This window comes from Haemaphysalis longicornis, unplaced genomic scaffold (genome assembly GCF_048455015.1).
Source record: "Haemaphysalis longicornis isolate Haplotype H1 unplaced genomic scaffold, Haemaphysalis longicornis Haplotype H1 scaffold_13, whole genome shotgun sequence".
NCBI classification, from domain to species: domain Eukaryota; kingdom Metazoa; phylum Arthropoda; class Arachnida; order Ixodida; family Ixodidae; genus Haemaphysalis; species Haemaphysalis longicornis.
In genome coordinates, this window is record NW_027526233.1 from 41,290,996 (window position 1) to 41,308,413 (window position 17,418).

Genomic DNA, 17,418 nt, shown 5'->3' on the forward strand with positions numbered 1-17,418 from the left:
TTAGCCGTCCACTCGGTTTATCCGTATGATAAACAAGGAAATAGAAGGGTTTTTTTCTATCCTCTTCACGTAACTGTTGTATGGATGGTGAGATATTGTCGCGAACTTAGGAGGATGTGATCTACAGTGATATTTCGGTGTAATAGTTGTTGAAGAGTTGTGTGTAGCAGTGAACTGTGGAGAACTGTAGAGTGAGCTGTGGGTGTATTGAGTGGTGTGATAGAGTTGTGAAGTTATACATGCGGTGTGTATGGTTTAGGCGACCCGTGCCGTATTGAGCACAGTGGGTCTTTGTACCGGATATTAATGAATTTTATTTCTTGGTCCCCAAAGCAAGGCGCCGGTATTGTATGGTGCTCGCGTTTACGCCTGCCACAACCTGAAACTGGGGCAGATGGGGCGTTCAAATTTCTTGAATACCGCTTATTGCAATAGCAGGCGCCACCGCCTCAGCACGCGCGGTATTTCTCGTTTCTCCGGCGTTTCTCTGCGCCAAGTAAAAGCGCGCAGTCTAGCCAAATAGAGGCTGATGATCGTTGAATACACTTGTACATTCCAATCTTCCCCTCTCAACAGTATTCACGTTAGTGGAGATGGCACAAGAGTTTTTTTTCATCTGTGGCGGCGGTTTTTTCGTAATTCTTCGGGGGCTTTCGCAGTAATACCGCAGTAGTTCTATGTGGGATCCTCACAGTCCGTGGAGGCATGATTGTCCAAAATTGCAGAATGATTTACGGTATTCAATGCTCCCTGCGCGTCAAAAATCTGCATTATCTTGGGACTGCGTCCGAGGGTTAGGATAATTGTTGTTGTAGTTGTAGCAGCCGGTCTTAGTTGTATAATTCGTTAAGGGGAGATGGACAGTGAACGTAGGTGTCCCACTATGTCTCCCGCTAACTTCGGTGGTTTTTACAGCTATCATCTTGAAATTTGGCCGATATTTATATTAGATGCCTACTAACAATTTGAAAAATTGTTTCAAAAACACACAATAGGTCTCAAAACAAAAATAGGACTTTGTTCGATTTTTTTCTCGGATTCAGGACCATTTACAGAAAGGTTTTTACAGGAAAAGGGCTGAAAAATTTTCTATATGTCATAAATCCACAGGCTTTTTTTGAATCATAATATTAGGTGTTCCTATATCCGCTGATTTTTACAAGTAAGAAAATATCACAAACACAAATTTTAATTATTTGGGGAGGCGAAAAAATTGTGAGTAAAAAACATTGGGCTAAAAACCTACTTATTACTGTACAAAATGTATATAAATGATGAATAAAGATCCCACGACAAATGGTTTTGGTACTGAAATCGCTGAAGAGAAAATGGCCCTTTCTCAGCGGAAATGGTGCTTTGCGTAATGGACTTTTAAAGTTATGTTTCAGACTTTCAAATCCTCGTTTCTTGCGTCTATTCTGTGAAAAGCTAGGCTATATACTAGCACAAAGGACAATCGACCTAACGGTGCTGTATAATATCGAAAAGGAAACAAATTTAATGCGCGCAGGCGGATATACAAGCGACCTGAGGTAAACAAACGTTCCGCAACAGATGCCCAGTACTATTTCAACTGGGGCAATTCCATTAAAAGTTGGAGTGAAATACAAGAAAATTCACTTGTGTGGTATTTTTGTGATAACAAAAATAAACCTTGTCACAAGTTTTTAAAGAAACAATAACCGTGTAATTACCAGTGTGGATCCCACGAATTACGTAGTAACTAGCCGGGACCAATTGCGGGCTTTGGCACCATTTTTTAATGATTTTTTTTGCGCATCTGAGGATGCCACTTCGTAGGGACGTTCTCGAACAGTGTTAGAAAATCTTGGCACGTTGATCAAGAAATTTCACTATTTGTCAGTTTTCCTATTATTCACCATTAACATGGCCCGTTACGATAACCGTTACACAGACACCGTAGCTAACACGTCAATTCGAGAACTACTTTGATCAAAGCACCTTTGGGACTCAGGCTGCCGGCGTCTGATGTCGTCAAAGAAAATGAAGTTGTCAAGCGATGGTAAAAGCAATAGCTGTATAATGAAACAAAAACCGGTTAACTAAACAAATATGCTTAGCCGCATTTACAGTATGGGAATTATTAGGATTTATCAATAATAACAGATGTTTCTTACGCTCCGCCTCGAAATTGGTTTCGAACGCCAGGTTTTCTCCTGTAAGGGATACTTCTAAGCATGCGGCGGCGTGTGACACGAGTTCAACTACCTGCGTGTATTTCATTTCATTGCCTAAACGGGGTTCAACACTACAGAGGGAGCCACCATCTGATCCAGTGCAGGATTGCCCTTCGAACCTCGATTCTGGGGCAAATAATCAGCGTTACCAGTGTTGCAAGACAGTGACTTAGTGTCATTCAACACACTCATGCACTTCTTGCGTCACCGCTCGCCAGGTTTTCCCTTAGTTTAGATGGCGTCAGACCTTTTAAACGTTGTTCCGTTATGTTTCCATGTTATCGTCCACACAGAGTCTTGGTTGTGCCGTGATATTAGTATTTTCCATCCAAACTATCACTTTTTCCGGAGTGACGTGATCCCTCCCACGGAAACGTGGTGCTAATGCGCTGTTTTTTTCTTCGGTTGACATTAAAAATTTCCAACCCCCTTAGTCCGTTTTCTCGCATATAAATGTGAAATTAAGCTGACTTAGGTTTGATGGAGATAATGGCGTTACCATTACCTTAACCATTACCGTAGCGCCAACACTGCTATACAGGTAGTTTTTCGTTAAGTTGAGGTCTGGAATACTTTTTGTCTTGCGCTATTCCCGATGCGTGTTTTGGGTTACGTAATTTTGGAGACAAACTGCATGGTTGTGGATGACTTTTGGTGGGGACTGCCTTTCTTGGAATTTTATTGACATCCCTTTTCTATTAGTGTTGTATTGAAATATCGAAGTGTGTGGGAAGGGGGCGCCTGACTACTGTAATTGCACTTTGGATAAGAGTGTTGACGTCGTTGAGATGGCGAATAGAGGCACAAACACTATATGAATGAAGAGTGACGTTGAAATAGTTAGATGCATAATTACAAACATGTGTGGGGTATCATAGTGAAGGGTGCGAGTTAATACTGAGCAATGCGCTTGAACAAAAGTAGCCCTTTCATGGTAGTGGTGACTTGTGAAGGTTTAGTATCCAGTCAGTTTGCGTTCGGAGGATGTTTGTTTTTTGAAGGGCAAACACATCGGCAGGATTATATGCGCTGAAGAGATTGAGCTGATATGTCATGCTTGCACCAAACGAAGACCACGAATTCGTAGCTTACAATCATGATCTCCATCCACAGCACGAATCCCCTCTGGTAGATAAACTATCAAAAAGCAATAACCCGGTTGCAGCCACACTGACCGACCACCCGACCAACACGCACGTCCCAGTATTCTAGTTCAATACTTTGACTTCATAAAGGCACAGCCCGCTCGAATGGAATGGCCGATGTCACGCCCTTAGTTGATTATTTAGGCGTAAGGTTTTATTAGGGATATTAGGGATAGTGTGCCAAAAATACTATAGCGGCCGTGTCATTTAAAACACACAACTAAGGCAAAATTTGTACCCATACCTCATATGCAGATTTCAAATCGCCGATTTTCTGCTAAAACTAACATAAAACTTGAGTTCGCGTTATAATTCGCGCAACAATTGAAATAGGCTTTAAAACAACCCGGAGCATTGCCATGGACCCAAACTCACTCTAAAATGCAACTGAATCCAAACTCGAACAATCAGTAACCTTCTCGTGAATAAATATGGTTCCACGTATTCGTCAAAAGGCAAACCTAGACAGCTGTTACACATTGTTCTGCAGCGGGTCCTTGTGGCTCACATTAGGATACTACTCGGAAGCGTCACTCGAGCGCGGGGAAATTTTACTTCTTTACAGGTCAGAGTAAAACCGGACAGAGTCACGCCCAGTGGTCGTCTTGGAAACATCACGTCGACATTGACGTAGAGAAGGGAGAGCTATACTTTCATACAAGTTGTCACCAATTAGAAGAATGAAAGGTTTGGGGAACTTGAAGATTTTCATTAAGAATTTATAAATTAGCAATGACGCTTGATATATACAGACGCTTGATATATACAACCAAGAAGATCAATGGACTTGTAATCGCTAAGACATTCAATGTTCTTTTCTATTTGAATCCCCGCTGGAACTTGATAAGGATATATGCGGCGCAGAAGGTGTGGCGGGAAACCCAATTTTTTGCCCTTTGGAAGGTTTTTCTGACTGATAAAGGAGATCGGGACTACGGCTCAGGCGAAACCGAAAATCCGCGTAAAGCACAACGATGGTGTGCTGCCACAATTGCATACGCCAAAACGTCGGTGGTCTCATGTCGTTTGTCTACACAACCACAAGCGGCAACTTAATTATTGAAGTGTTAAGTCTAAAACGTGCCTGCGCAATACAAGGCTTGTAAAGTTATGCGCAAACTCAATGCTTTTTAAAAATTTATAGCTGTAACATTTACAAAATTATTAAAAAAAATTTCTCAAAAGTTTTCAAATAAAACAAAACGACGAACGGTGCGTATTAACACCTTATATAAACACAACAAAAATTATTATTTTTTTAAAATGAAATACACAGAAGTCTGTAAGTGTAAACACTAAAGGTGTACATTTTTATTATTTAAGAAAAGTTTATACGTTGATGTATACCTGTGAGGTAAACTATCCCAAGTATGTTTATGATATATGCAAAGTGTACCCTGGTAATTGTTTGCAGCAGCAATGGCAAATGGTGTACTGCAAAAATGAGAGATATAACAAATAACCAGCAATTATACAATTCGTACGGAAAGAGAAAGAAGTATAACTCTTAAACGTACCTAACAAGTTTGGTCACGCGTTTCGTTGTATGTGCCTACACAGCGATAGTCATTTCAGTGTAAATGCCGCTTTATGCAAAAAAAAAAAAACACTTAAACTTTCCCGTTTTTAGCATTTCAGTAAAATTTTGATTACACACGGATATCCAGGTTAATAGAATTGAAACAAGCAATACATTGCATTTTCGAACATTTCGGCAACCACAGGCAGAAGGAAATAGTACGGCGGCCGTGTGCAGACCTCGAATTAGGGGAATTTCCAGAACGCATATGTCCTCACCAGAACTTGTGACGTCGCATGACCTCATTAGATGGTTTGGCGGGAGGAAGTATTCACACGAAGAATAAAGCGAGCAAACGACAGCAGGGACGGACAGAGCATACTGTTGCGTCGTTGCGTGGCGATGGCCGTAGCGTTGGCCGCAGAATGAGTCGCGTTAGATCACGTCCTTGCTGAGTGAGATCGCATTTATGCAGGAAAGATGTAGCGCGAACGTTTTTATGGGGCTACGTTTCCTGAACTACTGTTTCCTTTGCTGTCGCTTCAATAGCTCTACCTCTCTCGGGTACCCGACATAGCTCACGGTATTGTTGCGGGCACTTCACGAACGCAGCGATCAGTGTGTCGCCCACTCGTGGTTGTGGCAGATAAGTCAAATACCCCTCTCACGAAAGCCGTGGACCGCTGTGCAACCAAGCCGAAGCACGCACGCGACCTCCACCAAGTGATGACCTCAATACGTCCCCGCTACTCCGAACTGAGAGGCATCGTTGCTAGACTATCCAGCCTTGTGTGAGCCAAAGCACAGTATTTTCTTCTATGCTCCGCCAGAGTCGCGAAAAGGACAGAAGCGTCGCATGGCCAGCCCGTGTCTTCCGCGGTCCGTTCGCAAAGGTCAAGAATCGGTGACGTCGTATCAGGTGGTAAGCTTTCTGCGGTCTCAATCAGTGCTTTTTCCCGCGTTGTGAATGGGCCTTTATAGGCGCCTAAAAAGAGTTTGCCGGAAGGTAAAGGGATGCTCCAACTGCAAATAGGTGCAGAAGAAAACAAGCAAACCCCTTTACCCACTGCCACTGCGAGGTAATCTAGCCAATGAAATTGCCTTCTGAACGCTCCTCCGCGGAGAAAACCCTCGCGCTACTGAATGCTCGCCTCCGTAAACACGCCTGCCATGTTAAAAACGCAACATGGGCACTTTTTGGTCGCATGCTGCGAAGTTCCCATGCTACTCACCTTTATTTAGCAGCGCCACGTTCCGCCTCACTATCCAGACAGGATGCCAAGACACACTTGAGGTACGAGAATCCTGGGAAACCCACACACAAAAAAAAGAATTGCGGCAGTTGGGATCTAATTCCTTGTGGCGAGTCAGTATTGTGCCTTCAGTCTAATGCCTGTTTTGCTGGCGGCTACATATTTCTCTCAGGAGTGGATATCAGTGTGTTATGTACTTCCTTGTTTTTAATGTTTGTATTTTGTTCCTGAGCTCTGAAATAACGTGTTTTCCGTTTTTCCTATTTATTGCTTGATAAGCAGTATTTCAGTTTGGCTTTTAGTCAGCGCTGTGTTTGCGTTACCTCCGCTCCTGCTGTTTTCCTGCGGTGTTTACCGCTTTTGTATGTACTCACTGGCCCGCCTTCAACACGCGTTGTTTAGCATTATCCCTAGAACTGTATTTGCTAGGCGGAAAGCATTGAAAGTTTTTGTAATCTTGCGTACCAGCGCGAGAGCAAGGGCATAAAACTTGCCCTCTCTATGTCAGTTGTTATGGAAATATGGAAATACAGCAATATTTTATCCGCACATTACCCATATCTTACAAGAGACCGTGCTCTTGTGATTGTGGCGTCCGTAACACAGTTCGGAGAAGCAGAGAGCTTGTAAATAATTAGGCAAACTATGTTCTACAGCCTGAAGTGAAATGCGAGCTTCGATAGATTTGTTATAAAATATTTCTAGAGGTATATTAACTAAGCAGAAATTCTAAAGACATTCATTTCAGCCTCTAAGTTAAAACATATCGAACATTTATTCACTGAGTCCTCGAGTGTTCGCCAAACATTTCATACCATTTTCGGCTCAAGGGTGAGCGATTGGATAAAAAAATTAACTACAGAAATAATAAACAATTCAGGGGTAAATAATTCTAACAACAGGATGTCTTCATCAGTAACAAATATGATAGGACTGCTCATCTGGTCTCCGCTTCATTTCGCCGCCCTGAGGTCCCTCCACCCACGGTAGATAATAAAACATTATTGCCATGCCAAAATTTCCGACTGCCACGAAACGTACGTCATCAAGAAATAATACAGAAAATATAACCCTACTTTGCCCGCACCAAACTATTCAAGATGTATTTTATCCCGGTCCCTATTCAACGGTGTAGTTGTTTCCCCGCCTGGTATATTCATCGTAGAAGTGCCTTTAAAATTATTTGGAAGGCGGTCCCGGATTTCAAGGGCATGAAATCAGAAGAGGAGCTGGTTGGCTGAAGGAGGAAGAAGGTATTATACTGAAAATTCTCGCCGCTCTATTCTCTGTATGATTCAGAACTCCACAATTCAGAACTCCTCCATAATTTTATTTCACAAAAAAGGAGGTACCAAAGACCTTAACAGTTACAGAACCACCTGGTTACCCTCAGTTGCATCCTCAGTTGGTTACCCTGTCTGTGTGCCCTTTCTGTAGTCCTGTTTCTAGCGCTGTTTTATAATTTTTTTTCACCAGTTCGTCCTTAGGGGAGTATCAGAACTGACCAACCGTGTGGCGGACTAACCGTTCGTACACTAATATTTAGTTTCTAAAGGGTGTAATGACTGGGGAGAGTCATGTAGTCCCCCAGAAGACGAACATTTATTTCTTTTTTTCAAAGCAGCATGCCGTCATTTTAGGCCCGCTCTGCGGAAATAACGTGTTAAGGAGGTTGAAATTTTGAGTGAAGCTGTCCTTTCAGCCTACTCGCACCCCCCCTCGCACAGGAGCGATCAGGCTCCCATGCAGTACTACAACTTCAACGCACCATGACTCAGTTCACCAAATTCATTCACCACATCAAGCCCAAACGGGCGGGAGCTAAAAAACCAGACTTCATCCTACTTGAGCTTTCTTTCATCAGGCATGTTATGTACGGCACCCCATACCTGTCTCTGTAGCCAGCCGAACGGCGAACATTCTGTGCTTGTGACATGACGCCTTATCATTCACTGCAGGTGAACAGGCTATGCCTTCTCGTAGCTCTGAATGATCTCGCGACTACATGTCACAAGCACAGACACGCACGCACAGAATATTATTAGAAGTAAAACGAGAACATAGCAACAAACGTGAACAAAGAATCCTAAGACTTATATCGGAAAGTGGGGTAACCTGGCACAGCAGACGAGAGCTGATCTGAAACCAGATGACTGGTATCGACAACAATGAACCGCAGGAATGCAGTATTATGATTTTTACTACCCTCTATGCAAATATTAGGGGCCATCCTACTTTATCGACAAAACAGGATTTCTGATCGTCTGCAACCTCATTCGGCTACCTCCTACCGTCAATCGTCATAGCACGTTTGGTTTAGCATATCCCCGGACGCACTGCCGATCCAAGACCAGTTTGCCCATTCAAAATGGCCGCCATTTTGCCATAGTCGACAATCGATATTATTTACTCGCAGAATAAACAGGTATCTACTGCCGTTGTTCCCGCTGCCAAACAAAATAGGCAACAAAATGCGACCTCCGTGTGAAGTTTGAGGGCGAACGGAGCAGCATTACGCTCGAGAAATTTCCTAAAGTGTTCCCTTTATCGATGTAACACCCTGTACGTCCTGGTGCTTAGCCTATGCTGCTGAGGGCATCGGACAGAAGACTAGCCATATTTCTCGATAAAACGATGAACGGGAATCGATTAAACGAAGACGGTTTTTGAAAAGTTTCCAGGTCTGAAAAATCAATACTATGATCATTCCAAGGCTTTACGTTTCTATCGGGGCGTGCTCTTGTGACAGCGTGAAGCACATTAACATCGCTTGTATAAGTGGACGCGAAATTTAAACGAAGTTATCCAGTCATCCGGTCATCCAGTGTAATTTATGACACATGGTACTGATGCCTTGATGATACCGAACCAAGAATATACAACACTCATCCAACGATCATCCAACCTCATGAATGAACGTTCGTTCGTTCATCCGCATCGACCGTTTCTTCCAGGCTGCGATCAGTTGGCGCACACTCGCGCACGTACGCAGGGAGTGGCAGGCGACGACGTAGCACCCTCCTTTTTTGGACAGAAGAGCACGTGACTGTTTGCTTGTTTAGTTAGCGCTGATGTGCCTTCGCATGAAGGTGAGGAACATATTTTTTCGCTGATATTAGTGCACACCAAAAAAAAAAGACTGACCAAAACGCTGAGAGTTTGCACTAATGATAAAACAGGTCCGAATGAAAAAACTGAAGTCCTATTTAGGCACTCTCAGCAAAGTACTGGCGACCAGGCTTCCTTTCGTCAGTGGCTTTGCAAGGAGACCCAAATATTACGACGGAAATCAGAGGTTCCAGGCGTAAATGTCACTTCAAATTATCGTGTAAAAGTTATTGTATCTGAAAATGTAGAAAGTCCCACAATCATATTGCGTTAGATGGCATTCAAGGCAACTTTAGAGTGCTGCGGACATTAATAGTAAGTATCTCAATGTCCAACGAGAGGAAATATCCACCGAGCCTGAATCTCCAACGAGACGAAAGGTTCAATTGAGCCTGAATGTCGAACGCAACGAAAGATCTAACGAGACCAAAGGTCTAATTGAGCCTGAATGTCCAATGAGACGAAAGATTCGACGAGACGGAAAATCCACTGTTGGACCTTTAGTCTCGTTGGATCTTTCGTCTCGTTGGACCTTCAGACGCTGAATCCCATAAAGGAGCCCGGTGACTGGAGGCAATGCGGTGACTACCGTACCCTCAATGCGACCACCGTGCCGGACCGGTACCCGCTCCCGCATTTGCAGGACTTCGCCGCGAACCTGGCAGGCTGCAAGATATTCAGCGAAGTTGACTTGGTCAAAGGTTATCACCAGATACCTCTGGCGCCAGCAGACATTCCGAAGACTGCCATGATTACCCCATTCGGTCTCTTCGAATATGTCCGCATGTTCTTCGGCCGGCGTAACGCCGCCCAGACCTTTCAATGTGACATCGCTGAGGTTACCCGCGGTTTAGACTTTGTCTTTGCCTACTTTGACTACCTCTTGATCGCAAGCTCATCACCATCCGAGCACGAAGTGCACTTGCGTGTAAGTTTTTTGTTATTATTCTTGGAGCGTTTCAGAAACTGAGTTTGAACGCAAAAGCCACAAAAATATCGAGAGTTTAGAAGTTGCGAAATGTCTCGCTCCTTGGCCCCACGCCAGCATCTTTTCTTACGCTTAAGACCCAGGCTTGCGTACTTCTTCAAAACTAAAACTAGTTCGGGTGGCGTTATTTGTGTGCATTGATTGTGTGTTCCCTGTACAACTTCTGGCCTTGCCATTTATGTTGAAACACAACATGAATGTTGTGGCGCTTTATAGCAAACCCTGCCGAGAAGGAAGAATAGTGTCGGTTCCTGTACCATAATGAGGTATATAAATCTACATATGACACTGCCCAGAGCGTGAAAAACTTTGTTGGCTTTCCACTCGAGGAGAACAAACATTCTTATTGCACTCAAAACGCTGCAAACTCCATAATAGCTCCATGCATCTTGATCTTATACAAAGAAATAGGACGGGATTTTTTCCACCCCAACGTGAAACCATTGTTTATAGTAGAATGTTTGCGAAATTAAAGTAAATTTTCCTACGAGAAGATTTCAAGGGTAGAAATTTGATTCGCAATGAGCAAACTACACCATTTGCGTTTGACTGTTGTTCGCGGGACATGCTGGCGGCGCTGCGTCATCGTTAAGCCCGAGACGTCCCGTTAGGCTTCACAGGAACTTCATCGTGGATGAGTAAAGTGATTCGCATATTAGCGGCTTGTTTCCCTGTTATTTGTAATCACGTTGATTATGGTCTGCCACGAGAGACTTTTAATTTGGCAGAAATGGTAAGTACGTTCATGTGTTGAATCCTTTGTATACTTTGAAGCAGCGACATAAAAGCAACATAAAATTACAGCGGAAAACGTTTTCACCGTAGATGAATATTTGTTTTCGTTTTACAATAGCGAATAACAATCGCTTTGAAAGTGGGATTACAGCTGCACAAATTGTGTTGCGCGTCACATTGTAAACAAGGTTGACATTGGCGCTTTTACCTCGCTGATTTTAGAATCGCGGGATCATAGAGAACCTCACATAACACCAGCAAGGGCTGATATCAAAGTAGGCCCTCGAAAAGCTACGCTGTTAAAAAAATTCTACAAATCTCGGGATTGTTTGCTTTGCTGTCGCAAATTTTAAAATATGGAGGAACTTCATTCGGCCTATATGATACTACGTTTGCTCCTGAACCTTTACACAAGGCTGCTTGCTTATTTTGAGGGCGCAGACACTTTGTTCCAGACAACTATTATTATCAGCTTTTTAAGTGCGAATGCACTTCTTAAGCGACCCTGAATCACGCGTCCACCGCCGTCCGTCCGTCCGCACCACATACCCACTTAGGGCGATTGGCCAAGAAGAAGAGTTCCTAATTTCTTTAGCACATACCCAAGTAATCTGAATCACGCGTCCACCGCCGTCCGTCCGTCCGCACCACATACCCACTTAGGGCGATTGGCCAAGAAGAGTTCCTAATTTCTTTAGCACATACCCACTTAGGGCGATTGGCCAAGAATCGGGCGTGAGAAGGGCTAATGCACCCGCTTAAAGGAGTACTGACACGACATTTCAAAGCTGAGATCTGCTCTAGCAATCAAGTACAACGACAACACAAATAGGTGTCTGTGAATAAATGCATCTTTCTTTCTTTGTAGTTGTGTGTGTGTGTGTGATCTCTCTTTTGCGAACAATACCGAACCGCGCAAATTCAACTCGTGCATTCGCACTTTCACATTCTTCCCCTCGGGGAAATGCGGGGAAATTTTGTACGTCGAGATACCTCATTGTCGCGAGGAATAAAAAGCATGTGGAAACATGTTAGAATAGCTGAAACGAAGACAGCTGCGTTCATAACCTGTTCTTAGGTATCACATTTTAAACGCACAGCATTTCAGTAACTCACGATGTCACCCGCTTTGACGTCCGTAGTCCGCACCGTCGTTGTCCCTACTATATAAAAAAAATCTATCCGGCGCCCGTTTTCGATCCCTCGACCCTGCGGGCGGAACGCAACGAACATGGTGCTCGACCCACTGCGCCACAAAGCCGACACAGAATAGGACGCTACGAACGCGCCCTATATCGTTGACTCATTCAAATTACTGCTGACGAGCGCTCTCTCGTCAGCAGTTGCCACAAGTGCAACAACATTAACGTAACGAAAACTACTTAACGTCGTGCGCCCCCGGAAATGCTCTGCATTTGATCGTGCCCCTCGCGAGGGGGATGTTTCACTGCGTCTTCTCTCGGTCGCGGGACCCGTGGTGCCATCTGGCGGTGGCGCGGCACAACTCGTAGCACTTTGAAAAATGCTTCCGCACATGCCTGTAGGGTCTTTTTTGTATTTATTCGTTCGAGAACCTTATGGCCAGCCGTAAGAGTATTGATACTATTTTGCGGCCTGCAGGAGAGTAATCGCGGTGCTTCCTGCACGCCATTGGAGGGAGAAAAAACTATGAAGTGAGGACACTGAAGCTTCCGTTGTGTGTAGACGTTGGCTCGCGATACCGCGGGGTACCTATGCACAAGATCGACAGCTACAAAGGGAACCGTGTTATGAGGAACTGTTTTGGTTTGTTGAATATTGCAGTAACTGTGACAAAGTGTCAGCCTTAGACCGACGGTCCACAGCTTCTGCAGGGGCGAGGCCATCTGGTTAGCGAACATACGAGGAGATCGCGGATCGACACGTCTCAGCGATGACAGAGCCATCGCCGGGGACCTATCGATGCGAGTCCTGTGTGTCTCAGCGATGACAGAGCCATCGCCGGGGACCTATCGATGCGAGTCCTGTGTGTTTCCCATCAGAGGTGGCGGAGGGAGTGTAATTTCGACTTATTGCTTCCGCCGGGTCGCGAACCTACTCACTGTTACTGACCAAGGGTGCCGGGAGGAGACATGATGAGAGCCCAAGGGGTTCGCAGGAAACGGAAAAGAGTGAGAACAGACGCCATAAGAAAGATGGGGCAATGCTGAGGAAACGACGAGGAAGTAACAGCTGTGCACGTGATACGCTATTTCTCATCACCTTGTCAATATAAGCAGCCTACATATTTATTTCAGGTGCATTTTTATGATTTTCGAAAATATTGCTTTTTTAGCTGCAAACATAAAAAAACGTTAATTTGTCACAGGATGAAGTGAACAGCAGAACTTAACCACGGGAACACCTATATTAAAAAAAAATATCTGCCCCTTCTCATACCTAACGCTGAATATGCAAATCGAAAGCTTTGCTTTGCCTGTGTACATTTTTGTTACACTTGATTAGCCTTTGTCTTACCTGTTTTTGTGATACGGTTCCTTCCAGGCCTGCCTTTGTCTACTGTTAGCATCGTGCTTCTGGCGTTTTCCGAGCCGAACTGCTTGCCGGGAGATAGCCGCGAGGTAGTCAGACGCCTCTTGCTGAGGGCGGCTCGAAGCCTAACGCTACCGCTACTCACTCAAGAGATGACGGCAGAGCCTGGCTCTTATTCGTGGTCAAGCCCCCATGTACGTGTCGATTCACGTGATCAGACGCCTACGAGCGGCTGAGAGAGCGTGAAGCAAGCCGGCAGTGGACCACAGCAGCGAGCGCGGCCGTTGACGTAGCTTGGCTTGGCGATTCCCGTTATGCATTGCCAAGGAGACCGAGCAGCATCGATTAATAGAAGGTCACATTTACTGCGATGGCAAGACCGCTCCACGATAATAGTAACGCAATGCTTTAAATGCTGCGGCTGTCTCGGTCGCTCTCTCATGTCCCACATCGTGGGAATTCATGGCTCGTTATCTGGCAGGGTTCCTGTAGCCTTCATTCTGCCATCAGGTAACACACTTTTAACAGCGCAGCCGTTGTGCAAGCTGTAAGTTCGATGTTGCACAAAAAAATACCAAGGATATGCGGAGACCTCGTAAGTGCTTGAGTCACGGCGACGGCGGAGGGTTCAGGGCATTCGCAGTGCCTTTAGCAAAACACAACTTGCAGAATCAACAAGGACGAAGAAAATGCGAGCGTTTCTGAGCGCGTGCCTCGCGGGGACTGCAAAGTTCCCAACTCTTGCATTGGCCTTAGCAGAACAAAAACTCCACCGCTGCCATGTAGGTCTACCGCGCATGTTATGCTTGTGTGATGGTATTGGTGGCTAAGACCTCGGGATTCGCGTCGCACAAACGAGACAGGCGCTTGAGACCGGCCTATAAGACGAAGACGAACATTTATCTGGGTGATACTGGCTGACGATATGAAGGTACAGTCACTATCATACTGCCACACTGAGTAATTCCTGAACACACAGAGTTCTGCTAGGGAAAAACTACCACGCTTAAGTTCACTAGCAACAGGAACCGGTAGGGAATCAAATGTCTCACGTGCATTGGCACTGTCGATGCAGTCGGTGCTGCTATTTCCCTTTTGTTGGTGACTTCTTGGAGATGGTCACAGGGTACACACTGCTGCTCAGTCGAAGCCGGCGATATAATGCGCGGTCGACGAACGGCTGGCACTGCAACCTGGCTCGGTCTCCGGGGGTCCTTAACGATGGCCTCGGTAGACGACAGCTACCGCACCTTGCGGATAGCTCTCCGAATCATCGCTCCTTCGAACACCCTCCTGCTTCGACGGCACCCACGATCTCCTCTTCCTCATCTTCCTTTTCCGACGTCACATTATCGCCCCCGCTATTTTCCTCGTTCACTTTGAGGCGACACTTTGACGGTACATACCCCCAGAGGGTGATTGTCTCCACTCTGCTAAATGATCTCTAAAGCTTTCACAACTCTGTCCTGTACCTAATCGCAGCTTGGCATGAACACGCGGATATTGTTGTATGTGACAATGATTATTGTTAGTGAAGTGCAACCCAGCGTCTAGACATGACAATAAACAATTTCAAGTTGTACAAATGCATTGTTATGTGTTTTTTAATATTCAAGTGTGAAGAAATCCAGCAGATCTTTATGGCTCTAGCCGTGCGCATTTGAGTGCAAACTTCGCCTGCTGAGCTTGTGGAATTATACAATGCTGAGGATGTGTTTGCATTCGCCGCTCTCTAACAGAAGGACGAGTACCTCTACACTGCATATGAGGACGACTACTAGCAAAGCCACAAACCAAAGAACCAAGAATACTTCAACGTAACCGTACATGTCCTGCAATGCTCACAAACTGCAGCTTCGCCATACAAATCTATTGCGTGATTGCAAGATTCCCTGAATTTTTGTCACACCTTCAATCTCCAACATTCCAGTTTACGTTCTTACACGCTACGGCCAGTAACTACAATTTTTTTTTGTAGTTTTTACCTCTAGCATAAATTGTGGCAGTAGCTTGCATTCGTTGTTCTTGCTCTTGCTGCAGGCTATTTCTGCATACGCTGCCACTTGTTATGTTCTCTGTTCTTTGTTTTTGCGTTATATTGTTTTCTTTTTCAGCCAATATTATGGGCGCAATAGTGTCAAGCAAATTTTTGAGGTCTTGCGAGCCATGTTCCAAATTTATCTCATTGTTTAACGATTGTGCAACGCGGTATGGCTGTAGGTTGTATTTATTGTTTCTTCCCTTCGTTGCGACTAATTACTGGTTGTAATGCGCTTTGTATTTTTGTTAGTAATTTTGTATAATGTTGTCTTGCCCCCCTACCCCCTATGTAATACCCTCGCCAGAGGGCCTTTAGGGGTACACTGAATGTATGAATGAAAGTGTTAACTTTTAATTTAACGCTCACACGTTTTGCTTCGCACGCAGAAGATTCACTATGAGGTGGTGTAATGGGAACGGTGCTACACATTGCAGGCTATATGAGGGCGTCCGGGATTTCTCTGAAAACTTCCCTAAAATCTTTCCGAGGCGCAATAGTCGCTTCATGTCTGGCCAAAAAGGCTAGACATGAAGCGACTATTGCACCTCGATCCCGACAAAATGCGTACGTAGAACTCGTCACGTGCATGCGCGCACTGCACATGAATAAAGCTGATCGTTGTGCTAGTAGTTGCACACTTCAATAAACTCCGAGCGCGAAGAACACAACCACAGCAGGTCAGCGAGAATACAATCACTTATCCCGTCATCTTTGCCTTTCCGTTGTGTTCTGTGCGTTGTACATTTTTTACCGTTTTGATGTTTTTCACTTCATAGAAATGGCCGGCCGCTTTTTTGATGAAGGCGGAAAGCGAAAACTTTCTTGTCTTCGAAATTTCTGCGTACGTTGAAGATCCTCATGTGTCCAAAATATCTCCGGGGCCCTACACTATGGCTCCCGTCATCGCCTGGGTAAAACCCTAAGATCAATCAATAAACATGGGACGAATGAAAAGTACTCTGCAATCGCAATAGGAAATACGCGTATTACAGTTTGGAACTAACGCATTTCAGAAAGTGGGCTGCGGGCTTTCGAAGAAAAACTTACCAAAAAAAAGAAAGACAACGTAGTCGCAATATATTATATGTGCATTAGCAATACTTCCCCCGTGCAACCCCCGATTCGTTTCAGTGTGTACATACCAAATATCCAGTAGTGAACGTCCACCTCAGAGATTCTAGTTTGTATTTAATAGACGAAATTACAAACAAATATAATATATTAAGGTGGCGTTGTGTTTTCCAACCGACTGAAAGCGCTTTGAAAATAAAAAGTTGCTTAAACCAGTTCCAGACGATCCGTAGTCGTCGAATCCGTTCATTTGCAGACGGCTCGGGGTTCCGTTTTAAAACGATCTTCGTCGGCAATTTGCTTGCCGTAAAGTCTGCGAAAGCGAAGAACCGCCATTTTCTTCGCTAAATGTTGCCAGCACCCCGTTTAAAAATGCTGCCTCTGGTTCTGCTGCGTGCATTCGAGATTTGACAAGAAGTAAAACCCTGGAGCTTAGGGCGTATTAACGTGAAGCAGAATTCAGCTTTTGTGTAGCCTGCGTCGAGACTTGCAAAACTTGCTAGAATGTTGTAGCTTGTTTCTACTCGCCAATTTTGAGTAAAGGAAGCAAGCAATCTACTTATACTCTCATTTTGCGAACACTGCCTGTGTACGCTTCAGTAATGTGAGACTGCCTGTCTTCGAGATATTTAAGAGGGCTTTGGAGGCCCGAATACCGTAAGAGCTTTGCTTTTCCGGCGGAGTGGCTTGTGAGTCACGGTCGTCCAATGTTTATGCACGCGAATCAGCACAATATTCCGGGGTAGACATGCACGTCGCGAAACTCATCGCTGCACCATTTAACGTTCCACTTCTGGTGTCGAGACATCCATGTGGGCTTGCGCTCCAACTACGCTGGCTACCATATCA